Genomic DNA, 27,091 nt, shown 5'->3' on the forward strand with positions numbered 1-27,091 from the left:
AGTACTTGGGATCCCTTGCATAGTTTCAACATGTAACAGAGCAGGAGACCCCATAATAGGCCATAGTGAGAGCACACAGGTTCCCCGCAAAATCATCCTGGTATCGGGACCTCCGTATACTACAGTCACTTGCGGTGGCCATTTACCCACCACCTCTGGCATCACTTGCAAATCATGAGTCAAACCAGCCCCCCCTGGGGATATCAGGCACAACCACCGACAGTGGGAGCTTTTGACCTGCCAGGGCCAAGTCCACTGCTGCCGTTCCCCTGCTTTCAAGCATGTGGGTGCTGGCAGCGAAATGTTTCCCTTTCTGCTATAGCCTGGCTTTAACAGAGTCTCACTTGTGGTAACTTGTAACTGAATGGGAGCGGCTGTTCGATGTAGCAGAGATTTACTGGTGCGGGTCCTCCCTTCCGTGGTCTCTCATTCAGGAGTCACAAGATGTCCCATAGATGCGAGGCCCAGTCACACATTGTGGGAGGGTGCTTTGACACAACTTCAAAAGGCTGTTGTAGCGTTCAATCATGTCAGCTGCTTGTGGGTTATACGGGGTATGAAACAACCATTGTATGGCCATCCCGGCAGCCCAGCGTTGCACTTCTTGCCCTGTAAAATGGGTACCCCTATCACTTTCAATGACTTGGGGGTGCCCATAGAGAGCGTGCAGCCGTGTAAAAGCGACCACTGTATGCTACTGATCCGCAGCTGGACACAGCCAAGCAAACATCAACCCCATAGCAGTGTCCACTGCTGTGTCCACACATACATATCATTGCGGGCCTTAGGCAGAGGTCCAATGTAATCCACTTACCAGAGAGTGAGGGGCACCCTCCCTCGCGTAATCTGCTGTGTCTCCCAGGGGAGCCTCCGCCTTTGGGGGCTGTCCTGGGCACAGATGGCACAATCATAGCAGGCATCTACTATCTCCTGCCCTTTCAAAGGCAGACCCCAGCGTCTGCTCACCTGCCACATGGTTCAGCTTCCAGCGTGCTGCAATTTCCTATGCAACCAGTGGGCCACATCAGTGGCAGGAGCCCGTTCTAACCATTGGACCCGTGCTAGGGCATCTGCTTCATCATTACCTGGGGACACTAAGGGGGGGGTGACCTGTGACATGCATTAGGGTCACCTCCTTTCTCTGCCCTAGGTCCCAGAGGTCCTGCCACATGACTTGACCCCACAGTGGACAGTCTCCTACCAACCACTTTTGGTGTTTCCACGTAGGGAGCCACAACGTTAGGCCCCGGAACACCACCCAGCTATCAGTGCAAATAACTAGGTGCCCAGGCTCGTGGCTCATTACCATCCACACAGCCCGTAATTCAGCCCACTGGCTACTCTGGCCCGTCCTAGTATCAAACCAAATGGTGTCTGTTTTGGGCTGCACACCGATAGCCGTCCAAACGGCTGCAGCTCCTTGGCTAGAACCATCGGTAAACCAGGCATCCTCAGGTACTGGGTGCTGTCCTTCTTTGTAGGGCAAGGGTTCCAAGTCCTCCCCTCTAGGCAGAGCGCTTGGCTCAGCCTGGGCTACAAGCTCCACAGGCCCCAGGACCTGTTGTAGCTCTGTGCTCAAAGGGTTTGAACTAAGGGTGTTACATTGCTCCAAGTAAGCACCCCACTTGCCGAGGGTGGTGGTCTATGCCACCCCCATTTTGGGTCCCTGGGTCCACATACGGACCCACCCCTGGACGGGATAGGTTGTTCGAACCAACACTCGTGCCGTTCCTGTGATGGCTTCTGTGGCCACTAGGGCTGCATACACAGCAGCCAGCTGCTTCTCTATTAGAGAGTAGCAGACCTCCGCTCCTTTCCACAATTAGGACCAAAATCCCACTGGCAACTGGAGACGCTCCTGCCGTTGCCAGAGGCCCCAACCGTACCCCTCTTGGGTTACGTGAACATCAAGTTCACACGGGCGGCCAGGGTCCACTACTTGCAGAGCCTGTGCCCGCTGCACTGCCCATTTTGTGGCAACAAAGTCTTGCTCTATAGCCTCTGTCCAATCCCATGAGGCCCCTTTTTTTATCGTGTTATACAAGAGCCTTGCTATTTGTGCTAAATGGGGTACAAACGCCCGCCAATATCCTAGCAGACCCAAATACGTCTGCAGTTGGGAGACCTTGGTCAGCCGGAGAAAGGCTTGTATTTTATCAATAATCACCTCAGGTATGACCTTTGTTTTACCCGACCACACAACACCCAAAAACTTGACAGATAAGCAAGGGTATTGGACCTTTTCCTCATTCACCACGCAGCCACATGACTTCAGGTGGTGGAGAAGAGAAGGAGCTGCTTGCTCTAAATCTGAAAGAGAATCAGATGTTAATAAAATATCATCGACATAATGAAATAAGGCCACAGAGGACAGGTCATCCCACTGTGCCAAATCCTGGGCCACGAGCCCGTGGCATATAGTGGGACTGTGCAAATATCCTTGCGGAAGGACTTGCAAAGTCCACTGCCGCCCATCCCAAGTAAAAGCAAACTGCTCTTGACACTCGGGTGCAATGTCAATGGAGAAAAAAGCCTTGGCCAAGTCCACTACATAGTGGTATGTTCCCAGGCGGACAGTCAGACAATCCATCAAATCGTGTATTGAAGGTACTGCCGCGTGCAAAGGTGGCGTCACCTTATTTAACTCCCTATAGTCCACTGTCATTTGCCAAGTCCCATCTGGCTTCTTGACAGGCCATACTGGGGAGTTAAAGGGACTGTGCGTTCGCCTCACAATATGTGCCTTCTCCAATTCCAATATTGTACGACCAATCTCCTCCTGCCCTCCTGGCAGGAGGTACTGTCGCACTGTAACCACACGTCAGGGCTGTGGCAACACTTGAGGAGGTTGGTGAGCATGCCCGCGTGTCACCGCTTTCACCACCCGGATCAGAAGACGGAACTCTCTTAACGACATCTGTAAGCTGAGGCCATGTACCACGTCCACCCCTAGAATATACTCCGGAACGGGGGAGACATAAACCTTGTAGATACGAGGAGGAAGCCTTCCTATACCCAGTGGTAAGCAAACAGCTTTTACAGTCACAGCCTTTCCCCTGTAGCCATCAATATAGATTGCTTGTCCGGGAAACAGTTCTGGATTCCCATAAATGAGACTGCAGTCTGTGCCAGTGTCAACTAAAGCCAAAACCCTCTGTACATTAGAAGGGGACTAGTGTATGGATAGTTCCACGTAGGGCCTCCAGTCCCAGCTCGTCCCCTCTGACTGAGTACCTTGGCCCCACCCCTAATCAAGCTGAAAGGAGTCGGCCTCAAGCAGCAGCATGAAGTCCTGGAGGGACACGGGTCGCGCTTTCCCAGACTTCTCCTTTAGGCTTCTCCAGAATTGCTGTTCCGGATGCAACTGTTTCCAAAGTTCCAGCAGGCGTGCATTGCGTTGTCGGTCTATTTTCTCCCGATCAACCCCTGCTGCCATGAGATCACGCCACATCTGTGCGCGTGTTACTCTCTGAGGCCCGCGACCTCGCCCCTTTACTTTTGATTGGGCTTCCAGGTCTCCACTGGTTGGACCTCCTGTCTTAACTTCCTTTGCCTCCGGTTTTCTACATCCCCTAGGGTAGCCATGGCAATTGTAATTTCATGGATCTGTCGCCCCAAATAGGGCGTAAAAATGGCAACCAAGGATCCAAAAGCACTCACAGGTACAGTATCCAAAACCAGATCTCTCATGCTGGCTGTAAAAAGCTCGTCATCCGGCCCCGGCATATTAGGGTTGAAAATAGCACGTCTCATACCCATTTCATGGATGATTTGAGTAAGTTCCAAATATGACTGCCATTGACTCAGTGTCTGGCAGCTCGCCAGCCTGTCCCCATATGGTGCATACCGCAGCAGTGAGCCACTCCATTAGAGTGTGATTGCCCTGGTTTTGGGCCAACCTATGGCAGTTCTGCAACCTTTGTCATAGGGATGGATGCACTGTCACGAAGGCTAGCTTTTCCGTCTCGCCTGGGGAGCAATGAATGTTGTCTGCTCCCTCATCCCATAAACCTAATAGCCAAGCCGAGACTGGCTCTCCAGGGCGCTGTCGGTACTGTCTCCCCAGCTCCTGCAAATCAGTAGGAGTGTAAATGGTATAGGTTGTGAACTCAGTCACAGCTGGGTTGCCGGCAGCAATGCCCCCGGGGCCCAAAGGTTGCTCACGTTTTACCCTTTGCTTCAAGATTGGCCGGGCTTGGGGGATGGGAGCTACATTGTCTCTACTCGCTTCCTCCACCTCTACCTCAGAGTCTCTCCACTGTGGGGCCCCTCTTCTAACAGGCGGACCCTAGCTCCAGCCCTTCCAACCGCAACACCTGGTCTGGCACCTGGGCCATTTCATGAAGCGCATTGTCGTGCGGGAGACCCTGCTCGCTGTGCCATTTGTCGTGCAGGAGACCCTGCTCGCTGTGCCATTTGTCGTGCACGGCAGCCTGCGGGGTCTCTGCTCCCGCTCCCCACACAAGAACGCAGGATATGGTGAGGCCAAAAAGGAACACCCACGGAGCCATAGGTAGGGGAGTCATACCACTATAGTCTCCCTGGAGGCTGGATTCACACGATCTGCAACCTGCTGTCCGCTTCTCTGCCTGCCAACCAACCACCTCGACTCAACTCCCCAACCAGTGCAGCCATATCAGGGGCTAATTGGCTAACTGGTTATAGCTGACGGCCAATTAACCACAGCTGACAGCCATCTACTACCTGAGCCAGCACCTTTCCACGTGAGGCCGAGAGCCTGGAAACAGCTCTCTGGGACTCTGTCCCCACAGTTAGATTACATGTTGCCTCACATAAACTCCTTTACTTTTCTTAATGATAATGTATTTTGTCTGCTTACTCTGATTTTGGTTTTGCCTTTGAAATCAATATTGCTTTTACTAATTCAGATTTTAGATTAAATTCTCATTTCATGTGGGAGTAGTCCACAAAAACATTTATACCTTCTTCTCTTTGCAGTTCCTCTGTAAATTATTTATGAAAAACTGTAGTCTATAATGATGAATATTCTGAACTTGAAAACACCAGCAAACATTATAGGGTAGTATTTACATACATAACTTGAGACCTCATAGCAAAGTTAACAGTACTACAAAAGAATAGCATGTTGTAATTACCAATTTACAGATTTATTTTACTCCCAAACTTACATCTTAGAACACTACTCATAGGAGCTATATGAAATATACTATGCATATAAATTTTCTTAATGCTTATTTTATTTATAATAATTCACTGTTAACAGCAGGGAAAACATAAAAACCTATCTTTAAAATAGTAACAGCTGCACATAAGATTGCCTACTTAGATCATGATTTCCTCTGAGATGCTTCAATCTCAGTTCCCAGAAATGTACACCTTTACTTTGTACTCACTGTGTCCCCATGGCTTGCTCTTGCTCTCCACTGGCTGTCAGTGGAGCTCTTAGAGCAAATAGTATCCAAAGATACTGATTGTTGAGTTTTAATTCTCAGGAAAAGCTTCTTTTTTTCTGGGTGTTTTTTTGTTGTTGTTGTTGTTGTTTTTGACTTTTTAATGACTTTCCTCAGGATGTGGGATTCAGATAAACATACAAATTTCCTGAAAAATGTAAAGAATGCCTTCCCATATGGAAATGCTACTTTATCCAGAGATTATCTGCTTTAAATCTCCAGAATTTGTCCCCAGGTGAACAGCATCGACAAGGCGAGTTACTACTTCTCAGCAATATTCACCCAATCTTCCTCATTTTATCTCCCTGTGTCCCAATTTTCAGAGATACCTACTGTGGAGACAGAGTCCCAGATAACAGTTTCCAGGCTCTCGGCCTTGGGTGGGAGGAGTGCTGGCTCGGGTGGTGATTGGCCATTGGCTGTAGCTGGTTGGCCAATTGTCTGCTGATGTAACTGCCGTGACTGCGTTAGTTGGTTGGCTCGTTGGCAGGCAGAAAAGCGAACGGCGGATTGTGGATCGTGTGGATCCTACTTTGTGTGTCTCGCCCAGCCGCCAGAGAGACTGCAGTACAGGAAGACCCCTTGTTGGGGTACTGGCAGATGTTTGCTCCCTGTGTCTCGCCTGGCCACCAGCGAGAATATAGTGGTATGACTCCCCTATCTATAGCTCCGTGGGTGTTCCTTTTTGGCCTCACCATATCCTGTGTTCTTATGTGGGGAGTGGGAGCTGAGACCCCCGCATGGCACCCTGCATGACACCTAGCATTGCCAGTTTTTTTTACCTTTCTGAGGATACACAAGGTAAATATGATTGGTTTCAGTTTTTCCTTCCTGCCAGTTTAGGATGGCCATAAGTATGGGGCAATGAAGTTAATTTCCACTCATTCTGGGGCTAGACAATTTTCTAAATTGTATCACTATTGCCTCCTTGTGGGGGCAGAGCCCCAGAAAGTAGTTTACAGGCTCTCGGCCTCACGTGGAGGGGTGCTGGCTTGGGTAGTAGATGGCCATCAGCTGGGGCTGATTGGCCGTCAGCTGTAGCCAGTTAGCCAATTAGCCGCTAATATAACTGCTGCGGCTACGAAGGAGAGCCGAGGAGAGTGGAGGAGAGTGAAAGAGAGTCGTCGGTGGGTTGCAGACAAAACGGATAGCAGGTCGCACGTCCAGTGAACCCAGCCTCCAGTGAGACCGTAGTGGTATGACTCCCCTACCTATGGCTCCATGGGTGTTCCTTTTTGGCCTCACCGTATCCTGCGTTCTAGTGTGGGGAGCGGGAGCAGAGACCCCGCCGGACACCCCGCACGACACTCCTTTTCTGATGTTCTTGTCTTTCTGGGTTTTTACTGTAGCTTAAGTGGGGTCTCAATAGGGAGCAAATTAGAAGAGTCAATCTACCATTTTAATCCCACAAGAATTGGTATGGCAAGTATCTTAAGTAATTCAGATGCCCATGGTTCCCAAACCAAACTTTCAAACACTGAACTAAAGGATAATCAGTAGAAAGTGCCCGCGTAAACAACACAACTAAGAAGAGTGGAAGAAGCTGAAGATGTTTAGCGAAAAGAACATTACTGGAGCTGCAACAGCTACTTCAATAGTTAAAGGGCTAATGAGGGAAGAGAAGTTAGGCTTGTTCTCTATGCCTCCAAGGAAAACTAGAAACAGTATGAGAAAACTGCAGGCTAGAGATTTTGGTATAAGAATTTCTTAGCTGACATAACTATTCTACAAAGGAATGAACTGCCATAGGAAACAAGAAACTCAAGAATAGGCTGCACAATTATCACTTTGTAGAGATGCTGCATAGATGTGTAGTCCACCTGGCTTCTGAGGTAAGGCCAACACACATTAAAAAGAAAGTTAATGCATAATTAAATTGCTAGAAGGATGAAATTACAAAAAAAAGTCATTTTAGGCACACTAAGTAAAAGCTACCAAACATAAAGGAATATTATAGGTAATGACTACCTGGTCCTAAATTTCATTTTGTCAGTTGGAATATAACTTTTTCTACACAGACTCTGCACTCAGAAGTGCATTTACCTATAGAAGTTTTGAAGAATTGAAAAGTGATAAAGTGATTAGTTCTTAATTGCTATGAAAATGTTCTTATGAGCCACAAACTTTAATATATTACTAAGCATCTTTTCCTTACCTAAAATATGTTGGCTTAAAAACAGGTCTTCCTGCATCTAGTCTCCTCAGCTCCTGCAATCAAGGAAAAAAGAGGACACCAGACAGGATCGAGCACAGTGAAGAAGGGAAAAGTGGCATGATATAAGGCTTTAGCAGAAAGCAGAGAGGCCATGTCACAGGGTTGGGGGAAGGGAGGAATGTGATGGGTTAAGTTAAATATTTCAGGTTTATTCTAAGTGTAATGGTACCAGTTTCAAGATCTTGTCAATACGTGGTCCGATTTTTATTTTTAAAATAGCTTTTGTACGAACAATAGAGTACTAACACTTTTTGGTTAATCAATTGGGAAGCAGTATCCAGGTGAGAGATAATGGTAGTTTGGACTAGGATGATAGAGGGAGAGATGAAATGACATTTGAGAAACTCTTCCTGAGAAGTAGAATATAGAGAATGTTGAGAGGTCTTAAAGATGGTCCCAGACATCTTGCATAAGCATCTGAATAAATGGTGGTTCCAGTCCCCAGGGAAGAATATACTGCCAGATATAAGTTGCTAGAAGTCTAAGGAAAAAGGGAACCCCTTTTTGGGTGAGCTAGGTTTGAAAACTTATGAGTTATCTAAGTATGAATGTCTCAAAAGCTCCACTTCCTCATTTCCCACTGAACAGCTCCAGAAAAGCTTCAAACTCAGGATGCTGACAGTCAAAATCTGCATCTGCTGAAGAAATGAATGCCACAAATAATGAGAGATGTTATAGATGGGGTTCCTAAATGGGATAGAAAAGTCTGGAATATAAACTATCTGAAGTCTCACAGATTCATCCTTAACACTGGAGTTATTCTTGCCACAAAGGTTAACCTTAAGTAAAGAGTTAACTCATAACTCTAAAAACATTTAAAACCATTTGAAAAGAAATACATAAGTATTAAGGGTATTTTATCCACAGCTTCTTTTGTTAGAAACACTACAAGATAGATTTTGGAATGGATCCAAGAAAATAAATTCAAGAGTTAAAGGTTAATTCTTAATTGACTGTCCTATTTTTCTGAAGTGAAAACTTAAAGCAGTTATTTTCCAGCTGACAAGAAGCATCACAATCTTTATTAATATGTCCTGTTATAGCACAATACTGCCACCTGTTGGAAAACATCACTTGAAAAAGTTTTTTTATTCCTAATCAAGTTTTTGAGAAAGTTTGAGTTTCTGAAAGGAAATGAAAGGGATTATGTTGATTTTGTCCTTTCTAGTGCATCACACTTGGATAAAACCATTAGTAAACAGAACAAACATGAATCCAACTGCACTGATTCCCATAACAAAAAGCACAAAATGATATTTACTTTTTGGTTTGGGTTACTTGGGTGAAGGAAAGGTGTGACCATGAAAAAACAGCATGAAAGTTTTTTATTTTAGATGAGGTGTATCCTGATTACAGTGGTGGTCACAGAAATCTATGCATGTGTTAAAATTCACAGAACTGTAAACCAAAGGCAAAATAGTCAATTTTACTGTATGATAATTCTTTTAAAAAGATACAGAATAAAAGGATAAAAAGTGTCATATATTTACAGAAAGAGGGAAAAATCATAAAACCTTAGAATGCAAAAGTATTCACACAAATTCAATAGTTTTGTCACTTTTTGCCCAAAGGCCTAAGGCCCAGACAAAATTAGAAAGGTCCTAGTCTGATATAAGCATGTTGAAATATTTAAATATGGACCTGGAAGTGTTTCTGAAGGCCACTGATGTACACTAGAAGCTAATCATGTTGCCCTTAACATAGGCCTGACGAAAGGTAATACTCTACTACCAAAAACTCGGAATTACTATTTATCTTTGGTCCTGGTAATCTAAAAAGAAGTCTTACAAAAGGCATTTTTATTTTATTGTGTTTTGCCTCTCTCAAAAATCTGAAGCATAAACAGGCCGAGCTGGGTGCTTAGCATCTGTGTAATCTTGGTATTTGCTGGATGCTGGGAAAGTTGCATATAAATCTAAGTTACGTTAAAGTTCCAAGAGTTTGCAGCATCCAAATCCATCTGGGGACCTTTCCAGTATGTTTGTAGATGCCAAATGCTATAAGTGCCATAGATGACCAAGTGAGAGCCCAGGTAACGAATGGACCCAAACTGAGCAAAAGTTTCACTAACACACTTGTTCTTCCCACCTCTACTGATAATATGCTTACTGTTTACTATGGTCTATGTACTGTAACCATGATAAGGGAATATTAAATAAGGAGTTTATACAGATGTTGCAATTTGAGGAGGAAGGGAGTAGGGAGGGTGTGGTGTGCAATAGGAGATGTTAATTTTCTAAGGTTTGACTGTGCCATACTGTTGTCTGTTTTTCTACATTTCCCTATTGATCACAGGGAGACCACAGTCATTGAGAGGGATCCCAGTATCCACAACAACTTACAGTTCGAACAACAGGGGAATAGTTGAAAAAAAGAATAGTACAGTAATAAAAAAAAAAAGACTAATGTTGGTCATTTCCGATTCTTCATTAATTAATGACATGGATATCTTCGCACTGGGGGAGGTAAACTTGCCTGTCAGAAGCAGCAGTATTCATAGCACACCAGAGTAAGTGAGTATGATAAAAGAACAATCTAGATCTTCGGAACTACACAAATTTGCAAAATCAGATGTTTTGGAGTTTGCCATGATGGGTAATTTTTACCCATAAAGAGTGACAACATAGACAGAATTAAGAAAAAACAAATAAACAAAACCCCCAAGAGCTGGATTGTAAAGAAGTTTAGGATTTGGGAAGCTATTCAGGTAAACTCTTTATTTAGTCTGAATTCTAATAATTTTAAAACTCAAAGATCTCCAAGTCCCAATACAAAAACATCTCCATCGCTTCAAATAGAAGATGGCTCTTAGAATTTTTACTTTTAGGTAAATGTGCTAATACATGCCTAAATTACATAGTTGTTGATAATCTCTTATTTCATGTGAATAACAAAAAATACTGAAACATATGGACAGTTCCTCAAAAAATTAAACAGAATGACACTGATCCAGCAATTTCACTTCTGGGTATATATCCAAAAGTATTCAAACAGTTTTCTGTGTACCAGTGTACACAGCAGCACCATTCACAATTGCCAAAAGATGGAAATACCCCAAATGTCTATCAACTAATGAATGAAAAACTGTGACATACAATGAAATGTTATTCAGCCTTAAAAAGGAAGGCTATCCTGCAATATGCCACAACATGAATAAACCTTAAATACATTACGCTAAGTAAAATAAACCAGACACAAAATGACAAATATTGTACGATTCCATTTATATACGACACCTTGAATAATCAAACTCATTGAGACAAAAAGTAGAGTGGTGGTTGCCAGGGGTTGAAGAGGGTGGGGAGTTATTATTTAATGGGTACAGAGTTTTAGTTTGGGAAGATAAAAGTTCTAGAGAGAATGGTGGGGATAGTTGCACAACAACGTGAATGTACTTAATGTCACTGAATTGTACACTTAAAAATGGTTAAAATACTAAACTTCATGTTATGCATATTTGACCACAATTGAAACAAACAGTGAAGCAAGCTCCTAACAAATCACGCCACAGAGAGATAATAAAACCTGGAACATTGTATGTAAAATAAAGAGATGCAAATTTTTCTGAAGAGCTATGGTAATATAGATTCCCTCAGTTTCTCAAAATGTTCAGAGACCTTAAAAGTACTTGAATTACCAATACCTTTAAACCCATGAAATGAGAAAAACAAATACCAAGACAATGTTAATAGGGTTTTATGAAACTACTACTCCCAGCCTGTTCCAATCAAAATAGAACCAGCAGTTACATTCAAGCTCTGCACACATTAAACCTTCAAGTAAACTTCTGCTAGCGTGAAACAAATACCACTATTTGATGACCAACTGTCCAATATGGCTTTCACAAATCTAATGCAGTATATTAAACATGAAAAAAAGGGGGGGGGGTAATTTCTGTTAGAAATAGAAAATTAAATGAACCAACAAAGCTGAAGCAAATTATAGCATATTTTTCAAGGTAGGGAGTTAAGGAGGCACCAGTGTCTGAAATAATGAACACTATAAACTTAAATATAGTACCAGGAACTCAAATGTCACACTAACCAGGGAACTACTATGTCAGTTTCTCTAACTCATATAATTTAACAGCAGTATCCCAAACTACCACCCAGAAGCCCTTTGAATGAAAAAACTAACACGCCTGACTACAAAAAGAAAAAGTAAAACATCAGTATAGTAAAAGGTATAAAACAAATTTACTAGGCAAATAGGCTGAAAATATCTGCCACATCTTAACAGTCAATGAGTTAACATCTCTACACAAAGAACTCTTACAACTCAATAGAGAAAGACACGAAACTCAATAAGGAATGGACAAATTATATAAACTGTTTTCCCTTGCTTCATTTTTCATATCTCAAAATGCTGCTCACACATTCTTCACAACATTTTTTCCTGGGCCTTTTTCCACACATTGCAGTTGTTGTTCAACTTATTCTCTGAATTACTCCCCACAGACCTATAACATGGACTCCAGGGAGAGTAAATATTAACCTCATGTGCTTTTCATTTAAAGGAACAACGGCATAATCTATCTATAAGACTGTCATATATCTGATAAGAGACTTGTATCTAGAATATATACAGAAGTTGAAGTACACATAAGTATCTAGAAGTTGAAAGAACTCTTACAACTCAATGATGAAAACACAAATAACCTTACTAAAAAATGGACAAAGGATATGAATAGACATTTCTCCAAAGAAGATACACAAATGGTCAATAAGTACATGAAAAGATATTCCGCATCACTAGCCATCAGGAAAATGCAAACCAAAACCACAGTGAGACACACTTCACATCCACTAGGATGGCTAGCATTAAAAAAAAAAAAAGAAGAAAGGAAAAAGATAGTGACAAGTATTGGTGAAGATGTGGAGAACTCAGAACCTTCATACACTGCTGATGGGGAATATAAAATGGTCAGCCAAGTTATAATGTGGCCAGAGCTGCCATCCCAGAGGAACTGCCTTGCACATTTTATGTCTCAAAGCTTAGAATGTTAAAACAGAGCAAAATAATCATTGGAGTGGGCCAGAAGCAACTGAGCCCCAAAAAACTATTTGCAAAGATAACAAGAAAGGTATTATAACTACTGTACTGAAAATTAAAAACATTGTTTAGAATTAGCATCAATATGTTAACTTACCTGCACCAATTGAAATGCCATTTTTTCATTGAGATGTTATTCTTCCCTTTCCCTTTCTCATAAATACCCCTTGTTTTTATCTCCTATTTGGAGAATTATTTGGGCTTTTACCTGAATCAATGCTTTGGGAATACCTGTTCTTTGACTGCAAATAAATGTTTGTTGCCTCTCACTTTGAAAGGCCATTTATTTTTAGGTTAACAGTGGTGATGGCTGTACGACTTTGTGACTGTACTAAATATCAACATACACGTTTGTTAATTCTATGGTATGTGAACTGTATCTCAAATAAGCTTATTTTTTTTGGAGGACTATACATTGTATTTTGTCCCATTATACCCCCAGCTCCTAAAACAGTGCTTGGCAATATTAGGTATTTAACAAATTCTGATTGAATAGAAAACTAAATTTCAAAACACAGTTAAACCATTATAAAATTGTCATATCCAAAATGACGAAATTACTGCAGGTTGGCATGGAGGGAATATACAGTGTGTGTGTATGTTTTTCCATGAAAGCACACAAGAATCAAGACCTTCAAAATCTTAAGCCAGGCTAAAGAATTTGTATTATCCTGAATCAATGGGAAGTCCAGTAAGATTTTGAGCAGAGGAGTTACACAGAATGGGTTTTAAATGTACAAAGTTTAAGTAGAGTGACATCATAGAAATAGCAGCATAAGGTGAGCCTATGGAAATCTCCCCTGGAATTTACAACAAACTGAACAACTATAACTCCACAAAAGACTCCCTGCACAGCAGACAGGCAAGACTAAAAGGCTCACTACTGAAATCACTGCGTGAGTGGGGAAGGAGAGAGGGGAGGAGTGCGGATATGGGGCCGCATGGGCCCAGGACACAGACCTAACTCAGTGCTCCGAGCTCGCTGCATCCTGGAACTACCGCGGCTGCGGGAGAGGGAAGAACTCGGACTGCTAGGGCTCCGCTTATGGCCCACAGGGCTAAGGAGACAACGTATAACACGGCTGAAACCAACACTCACAGCAGAGACCTCGGAGCAAAGACTGAGGGAAGAAGGCTGAAAGCGGTGGTTTAAGCCCTCAGTGCCCAACAGAGAACGGAAGCCTTAGGCACTGAGCCAAGCTGCCCTCTCCCTACCCTCCCAGGGCCAGAAGCGGAACAGTAGCGTGTCAGATCAAAAGGACAGAATATTTGCAGTTCTGAGAACTGTGGTCTGCAGACATGGACTCGCAGCCCAACTAGTTCCAGCAAAGGGGAGGGAGCTGTGGAAGCAGGACTGGATGTGCTGGTGGTCGCTGCCATTGCTCTGGTCCACCTTTCACAACCCACGCCACTCCTGTCCTCACCTATCTGGGCGGATCCCTGCAGGAGTAAACAGAGCTGCTGAGCACACAGGCTCTGAATCTGGTGCAGGAAGAGCTTTGGAACTTCAAAAGCTCTCCACATCCCCACATGGAGGTGGCACGCTATGACCCAGGCGAACAGTTCACAGAGGAAAAGCCAGCCTTACATGGAATCCCCTCATTGTGAGAGAAGCCAGAATAGTGCAGAGAAACATAACACTACAGTGTGAAAGAGAAAAAAAGGCTACAGTTGAGAGAAAATAAAACATTCCACCAACACCTACTGGAAAACAAAAGAAAGACCTCTTTCTATCAACCTATTCCAGAACCCACTCTTGTAGATGTCTAGGAAGAGAAATAATAAATCATTAATGGCCATGAATAACCAAGGCAGCAAGATAGCTCTGGAAGAAAATGAAGTCTCCAGAAAATGATCTTAAAAACATGGAAACATGTGACTTAAATGACAGCGAATTCAAGATTGCAGTTCTGAAAAAACTCAACGAGATGCAAGAAAACACAGATAGGCAGTTAAATGAACTCAGAAGCACAATAAAAGAACAAAATTGAACATTTTACCAAAGATATTGAAATTTTAAAAGAAACCAAATAGAATTTCTGGAGATTAAGAGCTCAATAGAAGAAATGAAGAATGAAATAGCCAGCTTAGGTAGTAGAGTTGACCAGATGGAGGAAAGAATCAGTGACATCAAAGACAGAAAACTGGAAATGACACGGATGGAAGAAAGAGACTTGAGACTTAAAAGAAATGGAAAAACTCTACAAGAACTTTCTGACTCCATCAGAAAGCACAATATAAGAATAACGGGCATACCAGAAGGAGTAGAAAGGAAGAAGGGAACAGAGTATATTCAAACAAATAGTCGATGAGAACTTCCCAAACTTGTGGAAAGAACTGGATCCTTGAATCCAAGAAGCAAATAGAACACCTAATTACCTCAACCCCAACAGGCCTTCCCCAATGCACACTGTATTGAAGATGTCAAAAATCAACAACAAAGAATCCTCAAGGCAGCCAGGGAAAAGAAGACGGTAACCTACAAAGGAAAGCCCATTAGATTATCATCGGATTTCTCAGCAGAAACGCTACAAGTCAGGAAGGAGTGGAACCAAATACTGAAACTATTGAAAGAGAGAAATTATGAGTCAAGAATAATATATCCAACAAAGATATCCTTTAGATATGAAGGAGGAATAAAGACCTTTACAGAAATACAGAAGCTGACGGAATTTTCTAACACATGACCTGCACAACAAGAAATACTAAAGGAGGCTATTCGACCACCATCCATAGGGATAATTTGTGGCAACCAAAACATAAAAGGGGGAGAGTAAAGGCCTGAACCAGAATATAGGAATGGAGAAAGTAAGCATGCTGAAGAAAATGGAACATTCTAAACATCAAACTGTCTTTTACATAAACTTAATGGCATGCACTCAAAAAAACTCCAGAACGGAAATATAGGACACAGTAAAAGAAGAAACAGAGGAAAAAATCATAGAATACCACCACACAGAAATAATAGACAACAACAAAAAGGCAAAGAAACAATGCAGACACAATCTCACCAGAAAACTAAAGATAGAATGATAGGAAATCCTCACATATCAATAATCACCCTAAATGTAAATGGACTGAACTCACCAGTAAAAAGGCACAGAGTAGCAGACTAGATCAAAAAACTAAACTCAACCTTATGCTGCCTCTAAGAGACACATCTCAGCTACAAGGAGATAGATAGACTCAAAGTGAAAGGGTGGAAATTGACACTCCAAGCAAATGGAATCCCGAGAAAATTAGGTATAGCCATACTGATACCAGATGAAACAGACTTCAAGATAAAAAAGGTAACAAGAGACAAAGATGGATCTTTCATAATGGTAAAGGGGTCGATACAACAAGAAGACATAACAGTCATCAATATTTATGCCCCCATTCAGGGAGCACCAAAATTTACAAAGCAAGTACTAACAGAACTAAAGGGAGAAATTGACTAAAACACAATTATAGTAGGCCACCTAAATACATATTGAGAGCTATGGCTAGATCATCCAAACAGAAAATAAATAAATAGTAGCTCTAAATGACACATTAGATGAAATGAACATAATTGACATTTATACATCACTTCATCCTACAACATCAGACTACACTTTTTTTTTTTCTAGTGTACGTGCAACATTCTCAAGGATAGAACATATTTGGGGCATAAAACTAACCTCAGCACATTTAAGAAGATTGAAATCATACCAAGCATATTCTCTGATCACAAGGCTTTGAAATTGGATTCAACTGCAAAAAGAAAGCAGGAAAAAACACAAATACACGGAGATTAAACAACATACTTTTAAAGAACGACTGGGTCAAAAAAGAAATTAGAGGAGAGATCAAAAGATACATAGAAACAAATGAGAATGAAAATTCATCTTACCAAAATTTGGGGGATGCAGTGAAAGCAGTTTTAAGTGGGAAATTTAAATCATTACAGGTCTGTCTCAAGAAACAAAAAAAATACCAGATAAATAACCTCAAGTTACACCTTAAAGAACTAGAAAAAGAAGAACAAATGAAACCCAAGTTCAGCAGAAGAAAGAAAATAATAAGAATCAGAGCAGAATTAAATGAAATAGAGAACAAAAAGACAATAGAAAAAATTAATGTGACAGAGAGCTGGTTTTTTGAAAAGATTATAAAATTGACAAACCCTTGGCTAGACCTCCTAAGATAAAAAGAGAAAAGAGTAATAAACAAAATCAGAAATCAAAGAGGGGGGTTATCATGGATGCCACAGAAATAGAAAGGATCATCCAAGAATACTATGAAGGACTATATGCCACCAAATTCAATAACCTAAAAGAAATGGACAAGTTCTTAGAAACATACAGCCTTCTTAGGCTGAATCATGAAGAATTGGAAAATCTAAATAGACCGATCACCAGTAAGGAAATTGAATCCGTCATTGCTTTTCAGTCTTCCCAAAAGCAAAAGTCAGGGACCAGATGGCTTCACTGGCAAATTCTACCAAACCTTCAAAAGGTTCTGATACCTGTCCTGCTCAAACTCTTCCAGAAAAACTGAAGAAGAGACAATACTCTCTAACTCATTTTATGAGGCCCAAATTACCCTGATACCAAAACCTGGTAAGGATAACACAAAAAAGAAAACTACAGACCCGTATCTCTGATGAATACACATGCAACAATCCTAAACAAAATTCTAACAAATCGAATGCAACACTACATTAAAAAATTATTCATCACAACCAGGTGGTGTTCATCCGGGGGCACAAGGATGGTTCATCATATGCAAATCCATCAATGTGATAAATCACATAAACAAAATAAAAGATAAAAATCATATGACTATATCAATTGATGCAGAAAAAGCGTTTGAGAAGATACAACATCCATTTCTGATTAAAACACTTAATAAAATAGGTATAGAAGGAAAATACCTTAACATAATAAAGGCCATGTATGACAAACCCTCAGCTAATATCATAATTAACAGTGAAAATCTGAAGCCCTTTGCTTTATGTTCAGGAACACGATAGGGCTGTCCCCTATCACCTCTGCTTTTCAACATAGTGTTGGAAGTCCTCGCCTGAGCAATCAGGCAAGACAAAGAAATAAAAGGCATCCGAATTGGGAAGAAAGAAGTTAAACTGTCACTCTTTGCAGATGACGTGATGCTATATATAGAAAACCCTAAAGACTCCACCAAAAAACTATTAGAAACAAATAAATAAAATAAAGTTGCTGGCTACAAAATCAACGTACAAAAGTCCATTGCATTCCTATATACTAACAATGAAATCTCAGAAAAAGAAATTTAAAAAAAGCAATTCCTTTTGCAATTGCAACAAAAAGAATAAAATACATAGGAATAAACTTAACCAAGAATGTGAAAGATCTATATATGCTGAACACTGTAAGACATTTTTAAAAGAACTTGAAGAAGACACAAAGAAATGGAAAGACATCCGCTCTCATGAATTGGAAGAATCAACATAGTTAAAATGGCCGTATTACCCAAAGCAATACACAGACTTAATGCAATCCCGGTCAAAATCCCAATCACATTTTTAAAGAAATAGAACAAAAAAATCATCAAATTTGTTTGGAACCACAAAAGACCCCGAATATCAAAAGCAATCCTAAGAAAAAAGAACAATGCTGGAGGTATCATACTCCCTGACTTTAGCTTGTACTACAGGGCAACAATAATCAAAACAGCATGGTATTATTGGCAGAAAAACAGATACATAGACCAATGGAATAGAAATAAGAACCCAGAAATAAAATCACATAAATATGGACAGATAATTTTTGACAAAGAAGCTGAAAACATACAATGGAGGAAAGACAGCCTCTTCAATAAATGGTGCTGGCAGAATTGGAAAGCCACGTGCAAAAGAATGAGACTGGACTGCTATCTGTCACCATGCACCAAAATTAATTCAAAATGGATCAAAGACTTAAGCATAAGAACTGAAACAATAAACTGCATAGAAGAAAACATAGGCACTAAACTTATGGATCTTGGGTTCAAAGAGCATTTTATGAATTTGACTCCAAAGGCAAGGAAAGTAAAGCTAAAATAAATGAATGTGACTATATCAAACTTAAAAGTTTCTGCACAGCAAAAGAAACCATAGACAAAATAAAGAGGCAACCAACTGAATCGGAGACGTTTTTGCAAACAGTGAGTCCAATAAGGAGCTAATATCCAAAATTATAAAAAGAAGTCATACAACTCAACAACAACAAAAACCCAATTGAAAAATGGGCAGACGACCTGAAGAGACATTTCTCCAAAGACGGCATACAAATAGCAAATAGACTTACCAAAAAATGCTCAGCATCACTAATCATCAGAGAAATGCAAATCAAAACCACAATGAGATATCACCTCACCCCAGTCAGAATGGCTATCATCAACAAGACAAATAGTAAAAAGTGTTGGAGAGGCTGTGGAGAAAAAGGAACCCTCATACACTGTTGGTGGGAATGCAGACTGGTGCAGGTTCTATGGAAGGCAGTGTTGAGGTTCCTCAAAAAATTGCAAATAGAATTACCATATGACCCAGCAATCCCTCTCCTGGGTATCTACCCAAAAATCTGAAAACATTTATCCATAAAGACAAGTGTGCTCCAATGTTCATTGCAGCTTTATGTAAGGTGGCCAAGACATTGAAACAACAAAAATGTCCTTTGATACGTGAATGGATAAAGAATTTGTGGTATATATACACAATGGAATACTATTAGGAAAAGATGAAATAGGACCATTTGTGACAACATGGATGGATCTTGATATTATAACACTAAGTGAAGTAAGTCAGACAGAAAAAGTCGAGGACCATATGATTTCACTGATATGTGGTATATAAACCGAAAACAAGAAAAGAACAAGACAGACAACTGAAAGAACAAAAACTCATAGACATAGACAATAGTTTTGGGGTTGGTTACCAGAGGGTAAGGGGGAAGCGGGCAGTGGGGCTCCAGAAGACTGTAAAGGGGTCTAATATATGGTGATGAAAAGAGAACTGACCCTGGGTGGTGAACACACAATGTGAGATACAAATAATGTGTTACAGAATTGTACACCTGATATCTATGTAACTTTACTAACAATTGTCACCCCAGTAAACTTTAATTAAAAAAAAAAGTTTAAGTAGAGTTACTACTTCTATCCGAAGATGAAGTAGACCAATAGAATACCTTGAAGTAGAGCGATACAGCTCAGGTGAGAATGGGGAGGAGTTAGCAGAAGATATAAGGAGTAGCAAGAATCAAAATTTAAGAACCTTCTTAGATTTTTTAAATGTTTAAATTTTTAAAATAACAGCAAGCGCGCGCGCGCGCTCACACACAGGTACCGTCTGCTCCGCTGAAAATCACTTCTACAGTCAGCCCCTATAAGGAGCTCAAGTGCGTTCTGGACAAAAATTATGACCACTGCACCAGAAAATTCTACAATCATCTGGGCAGGGTCCTTATCCCAGTGAAGTAACTAAGGACAAACAACAAAGTGCCCAATTCCACCTCTTCTAGAGGACCCTCAAGAAGAACTGCTTCACAAATGTGCTCTTGGGAACGCTTAGCCAGGATTGCAGGACAAGGCCAAGGTTAGCTACACACAGCCTCAAAACTCCGGGTTGTAAAAGCATCTAGTAGAATCCCAAAGCGCGGAGCCCACCGCGGCCGCCTATGCTCCAACTACACCGTGGAGGGAGGGTGCGACCCGGTGGCGGCGCGAATCTCCCGGAGGTGACCCTTGAGGGACTTCCCTTGCAGCAGCACACTCTCACGCAAACGCAGCCACCCGGACCGCTTGAACAAACCTTTCTGAGCATAGGAGATACCCAGACTCTTCCTTCCGGGGAAATCTAACCCGTCAGTCACAGCCGTACCAGACCACAGCACGCGTGAGGATCCCTGCTGGAAGTGGGGAGTGGGCGGGAAAAGGCCGCGGGCGGGCACGCCCCGGAGGAGCAGTGGAGACTTCCGGTGTCTCCTCCTCTGGAGGCTAGAGCGTCGGGACGCGGACTTGGCTTGTCCAAAGTGCATTCGCTGTGACTGGGAGGCTGATCCCAGGCTGAGATCGCCTTGGCAACCGAGCTTCAACTTCCTAGACGCTGGGACGCGCGCCGGAAGGGATTCGTCTCCTCAAATCTCTGTTTTTTGTTTTCTGGAACCCGGTAGCCCACAATATGCGTTTGGTCCAGCAGGACCTCCTTAGGACATTTAAACCACTGGCTTATATTGCCCCTCCCAGGGACCTCGCCCTTGGCCAACCCCAGAGGAGGTGAAATCACGAGCCATCTGATACCCACTATGGCACTGAAGTCCATCTTGTTCCTTTCCGCTGAAAATTTAGCAACACTAAATTTTCTTTTATTTACCAAATATTTACGTATTAACTGCCTATGGTGCTCCAGGGAATGCAGGGGTAAGAAAAAAATTGATCTCTGTTCGCTTGGAGTTTAGTAGTAAAATGGGTAATAACAGTATAATAGATTTGAGTATGTAAAGTACTTAGAATAGTGCCTGGCACTTCATAAGTGCCCAGTAAATATTAGCTGTTATTATTTTCAGCTTGATCATTCCATGCTCATCCTCATCAGTATTATCATTTACATTTTTAAAAAGATTTTTATTAAAATATAGCTAACATACAATATTATATTAGTTTCAGATGTACACCAGTTATTCAACATTTATATACCTAAAGAAGTGATCACCATAAGTCCAGAACGATGTGACACTGTACCATGCTATCACAATATTATTGATTACTGTATGTTCCCCATGCTGTACATTACATACCCATGGCCTGTTTGTTTTACACCTGGAAATTTGAACCTCTTATTCCTCCTCACCTTTTTCACCCCTTTTTAAAATTTTCAATTACAGTTGACATGCTGTACAGTTGACATTGTATTAATTTTGGCTGTACAGCATACTAGTTAAGACATTTATATTTAAGAAGTGATCTCCCTGACTAGTCTAGCACCCACCTGGCACTATACATAGTAATTATCATATTATTGACTATATTCCCTATGTTTTGCTTTACATCCATATGACTATTTTGTAACTACCAATTTGTACTTCTTAATCCCTTCACCCTTTTCACCCTTCCCCTAAATCCCCTCTGATCTATTACCTCGATTAATCTAGTAGCCATCTTACACCATACATAGTTATTACAATATTATTGACTGTATTCCTTATGCTATATGTTACATGCCTATGACTACTGTGTAACAACCAATTTGTACTTCTTAATCCTTCCCCTTTTTTACCCACCCTCAAACCCCATCCCATCTGGCAACCATCAAAATGTTCTCTATATCTATGAGTTTGTTTCTGATTTGTTTGTTTATTTTGTTCTTTAGAGTCCACATATAAGCAAAATCATATGGCATATGTTTTTCTCTGTCTGACATACTCCACTCAGCACAGTACACTCCAGGTTCATCCATGACACCACAGATGACAAGAACCCATTCCCTTCCATGGCTGAGCAATATTCTTTGTATGAATGTACCACCTACTCTTTATCCATTATTCCATCTATGAACACCCAGGCTGCCTTCACATCTTGGCCATTGTAAACAATGCTGCAATGAACATGGATGCACACATTACCTCGAATAGTGTTTTGGGTTTTTTCAAATAAATACCCAGAAGTAGGTATTTCTTTGTCTCTTGGTCCTTCTTTGTCTCTTGTTATAGCCTTTGTTTTAAAGTCTATTTTATCCAATATAAGTATTGCTACCCCAGATTTTTCTTTTTTTTTTTTTTTAATTTTTGTTTCCATTTTCATTAAATACTTTTTCCCATCCCTTTACTTTCAGTGCGTGTGTCTTTCAATCTGAAGTGAGTCTCTTGTATTCCATTGTGTAATGGTTAGCACTCTGGACTCTGAAGTGAGTCTCTTGTAGGCAACATATGTAAGGGTCTTGTTTACTTATCCGTTCAGCCACCCTACCTGTTGATAGGAGCATTTAATCCAATTATATTTAAGCAATTATTGATAGGTATGTAGTTATTGCCATTTTATTCATATTTTTTTACCTTTTCTTTTTAAAGAAACGCCTTTAACATTTCTTATAATACTGCTTTGGTGGTAATGAAATGTTTTCACTTTTTGTTGTCTGGGAAACTAAGCTCTTTGTCCTTCCATTCTAAATGAGAGCTCTGCTGGGTAATCTTGTTTGTAGGTCCTTGCTTTTCATCACTTGGAATGTTTTGTGCCAGTCCTTTCTGGCCTGCAAAGATTCTGTTAAAAAATCAGCTGACAGTCATATGGGAGCTCCCCTATGGATACCTGACTACTTTTCTCTTGCGCTTTTAAGATTATTTTCTTTTGTCTTTAACCTTTGTCATTCTAATTAAATGTGTTTTGGTGTGGGCCTCTTTTTGTTCATATTGTGTGGGATTCGCTGTGCTTCCAGGGCTTGTATGTCTATTTCCTTCACCAGGTTAGAGAAGTTTTCCATCATTATTTCTTTAAATAGGTTCTCAATCCCTTGCTCTCTCTCTTCTCCTTCTTGTACCCCTATGATGTGAATATTGGTATGCTTGATATTCTCCCAGAGGCCCCTTAAACTCTCCTCTTTTTTTTTTTTTCTGTTGTGTTTGGGTGTATTTTGCTACCTTATCTTCTAAGTCATTGATTTAATCCTCTGCTTTATCTTATCTACTGTTGATTCCCTCTAGTGTAGTCTTCATTTCAGTTATTGTATTCTTTATTTCTGACTGGTTTTTATGTTTTCTGTCTCCATTTTTATGTTTCCTGTGTCACTGAGCATCCTTATAATCAGTGTTTTGAACTCTGTATTTGGTAGATTGCTTGTCTCCATTTTGTTTAGTTCTTTTTCTGGAGCTTTTGTCTCTTCTTTTATTTGGGACATGTTTCTTTGTCTCTCCATTTTGGCTGCCTCCCTGTGTTTGTTTCTATGTATTAGGTAGGGCTTCTATGCTTCCCAGTCTTAGTAGAGTGGCCTTATGTAGGAGGTTTCCTGTGGTTCCCAATGGCGCAGTCTCCCTGGTCACCAGAGCCAGGTGCTCCAGGTGTGTTCCTTGTATGGGTTGTATGTGCTCTCCTATTGGAGCTGAGCCTTGGTTGCTGTTTTCACATCATTAGGAACGATTGACCCTCAGGCTGATTGGTTGTGAGGACTGGCCGTGTCTACAGTGGAGGAGCTTTGGTACAGGGGCTGACTTTATGGAGCAGGATTCACTTTACCAGGACTCTGGTACCTTGGGTGTGTCATCCTTGGAGGTGGTGAGGTGATGCTCTGGATAGGTCTGAAGCTGGATACCAGTTGTGCCAGCCCCATGGTCTCCTGGAAGGGGACCTGCTGCAGACCAATTTGTCACAGCAGCCACAGATGGTTGCTGCCTGCACTGGGCTTGGAGGTGCCTTAAGAGGCCAAGCTGCAAACCAAGGCCACTGTTGCTACTGCCGGGCTTAGGGCTGATCGGCCAGAGGTATAGGACATGTCAAAGCCAGATGCTGCTTGATTGGGTTTTGTGAATCTTTGAGAGATTTTAGGAAAGCCTGCAGCATGCCAAGATGGGACATTTGTATGGAAAACCACTGGAAGTGGCTTGGTTTTGCCCAAAAGTTGGGTTTGGTAGGGTCTCAGGGAATCATGATGGCAGGGCAGATGAATAGTGTTAGCCAAGTGATGGAGACTCAGATATGGTGGCTGCCTGCCTTTGCACACACCCATAGAGGGGAGGGCTCAACAAAGCAACAATGCCTTCTGCTAGCTCCTCCGTCCAGGAGAGACTGCCCCTCCAGCCCTTGCTCTGAAGCCAGACAACTCCATTCTTCCTTGTATGTCCCTGCTGCCTTTCGAGCTGCTGCCCTAGCAATGGCCTCAAGGCAAGTGAGTCCATCAGCAATTAAGTCCATGTGCGGGCCCTTTAAAAGGAGTGCCTGTAAGACTAGTTACCCACCATCTCATTCAGCCACAATCTCCACTGGTTTTCACAACCAGAAGTAATGGGGACTTCTCTCCCTAGCACTAGACCCTCGGCTAGGAGCCTGGTATGGAGCTGGTACCCCTCGCTTCTCTGGAGGGGGGACCTCCAAACTCTGCAGTTAAGGTATACCTCCTGATTTTTAATGGTCACACGTGGGTGTGGGACCAGCTTGTTCCAAGCCTCTGCTCCTCCTACCAGTCTCGAAGTGGCTTCTTCTGTGTGTACTTAGTTGTAGGGCTTTACTTCAGCTAGATTTCAGGTGATTCCCAATGATGATTGTTTTGTAGTTTAGTTACAATTTTGATGTTGTTGTTAGAGGGAGTAATCACAGCATTTTCCCACTTCACCATCTTGACCTAAGCCTATTATCATTTACTTTTACATTGTCAATCTTGAAGACCAAATATCTTTCCTCCTCGAAGCAATGAGTCTCACAATTGGTAGGTTACTTAAATTTGATGTGTTTCATAACCAGACTATTCCAGTTTAGTCTAAAGCAGTGTTCTTCAAACTGTTGATCACACATCCCTTTCTGGAAAAAAAATAATTAGATTAAATACATGACTGTGTATGGTATTTATATATAGTATGAATACTATAAAACTGTCCCCAAAAGTAGAATTTTAAAAAGATGAGATAGACATGTGAATAGAAGGTCTATTGTTTCTTTCCCATGCAACAATTAGGTTGCCATACATTGATTCCATCACTTTGGAGTCCGCTGGCTAAATGAGCACATTATCACAGGGGCCTATCATTAAATTTTAAATCCCCAGAATAGCTCTTTTACAAAGAAGTATTATAAACTAATAGTATTTAGAGGTATACATTGAGTAATTTTCATTGACCCAATATTGATGAATGAATTCTTAAATTTCCAAAGAAAGAGATGAAGCTTGCAATGCCTTACACCAAGCTTGATATTTCACAGAATAAATCAACTAAGGGAAAACTTATGAGATTTTTGTGTAGACGTATTTAATACATTATTCATGAAAATGGACGCCGGATCAATTAGCTCCTGTACCATGCCAGATATAGAAACATATTTACTTTGTAAATAAGAAAGCATAAAAGGGCTTTTCTGACCCTTTGCTTGAAAACTCAGAATTTACATTTCTATCACTGGACTTAAATCTGCTAAAGTTTGATCTAAAATTTTAATATGGTTTAAAAAATACTCTGTAGTGAAAAAAATTGCTGTGTATCTACCCAGTATTTATTCCCACTTATTCCTTTGTAACAAAACCCATTTTTATTCAGATAGCTACCCTATTCCCAGCACCAGAAAATGATACTGATTAACTCTAAACCAATCACCATACAGAATTCCTCTAGGAATGATTATTGGTCAAAGGATAAGCAAATGATGCAAGTTGGCTCAGTCAGACTTCCGTTTCAAGCTTAGGAGAAAATTTCTAAAACAGTCTCCTCTTGACATGGAAACATCTAGCCCACACTGCCACTGACAGCCATCTTGCCAACCTCAAGGGAATGAAGTTGCTTCTAAGGACAACTGAACAAAGTGATAGAAATATCATTCCAAACCTGGAGCTCACCCTTTTTCTGAAATTCATGTAGGGATATCTAATATGTTTCCTTATTATTTTCTGATATAGTATGAAGATTAAATAAGTTAAAATAGTGCAAGTAAGTTTGTAAATGCTCAATAAATGTTGGTTATAATTATTGTTAAGTCAGTTTGACATGGAATCTACTTCTTATAACCAAAAGTATTCTATCTGATACACATACTCTCTCTTTCTTATATATTTAAGAAAAGGATCTGTTTTTCTACCTCTTGACTTCTAAGCAGCCAGGACAGGGGTAGATGGTAGAAAGAGGAGGGGTATTGACTATAATGCTGTCTATAAGGGTTACTAGTAAGTAGTAAAATGGCCACTCTGAGAAATGCACTAAATAGCAGCTGGATCCAATCTAGCATATCCAATCTATCTTTAAGTAGTAGCCTACAGCCATCAAATTGGAATAGAGTTACTACATGTGGTAGTTGTTTATATACATGGAAGTATCATTTTCTGCATACTAATATTTTATTCCACTACCTTATTAGTGGCTTATTGTTTAGAGTTGGTTCTTTTAGATTTTCTAGGATTACAATCGTATCATTGAAACAGTGACAATTTTACCTACTCCTGTCCAAGTTTTATGCCTCTACTTTTGATATCTAATTGCTTTGGCTAGTATTTTCAGTAAAAATATTAATAGTAGTGATAACAGTGGACTCCTTCTCTTAGTCCTACCTTTAATGGGCTAGCTCTAGAATTTTCCCATTAAGTGTGCTGCTAGTTTGGGGGACTGAGGTCGATATCTTTTATCATGTTAAGGAAGTATCCAGCCTTTGAGAGAATGGTGAAAAGTTTGGCACAGAGGCTTTGAGAAAACAACACATTGAGCATAAAATTACATCTTTTCATAAA

At 41.1% G+C, this 27,091-nt stretch overlaps 1 protein-coding gene across 3 annotated transcripts in view; it reads right to left on the reverse strand.

Moving 5' to 3' along the window:
- The window catches only part of COA1 (cytochrome c oxidase assembly factor 1), a 47,354-nt gene extending 26,707 nt beyond the window's left edge, over window positions 1-20,647 (reverse strand). For 2 of the 3 annotated variants that reach the window (XM_019718854.3, XM_074340516.2), the window contains exon 1: window positions 20,492-20,647. The gene's annotated coding sequence lies outside the window, so the exon portion shown is untranslated. Of the gene's footprint in view, window positions 1-7,587; window positions 7,641-20,491 lie in introns of all 3 variants that reach the window. The other variant, XM_074340517.2, reaches the window with a different exon arrangement.
- Window positions 20,648-27,091: the final 6,444 nt, after the last annotated feature.

The sequence above is a fragment of the Rhinolophus sinicus genome, chromosome 4, assembly GCF_057876585.1.
Source record: "Rhinolophus sinicus isolate RSI-liver-muscle chromosome 4, RSI-T2T, whole genome shotgun sequence".
Classification (NCBI taxonomy): Eukaryota; Metazoa; Chordata; class Mammalia; order Chiroptera; family Rhinolophidae; genus Rhinolophus; species Rhinolophus sinicus.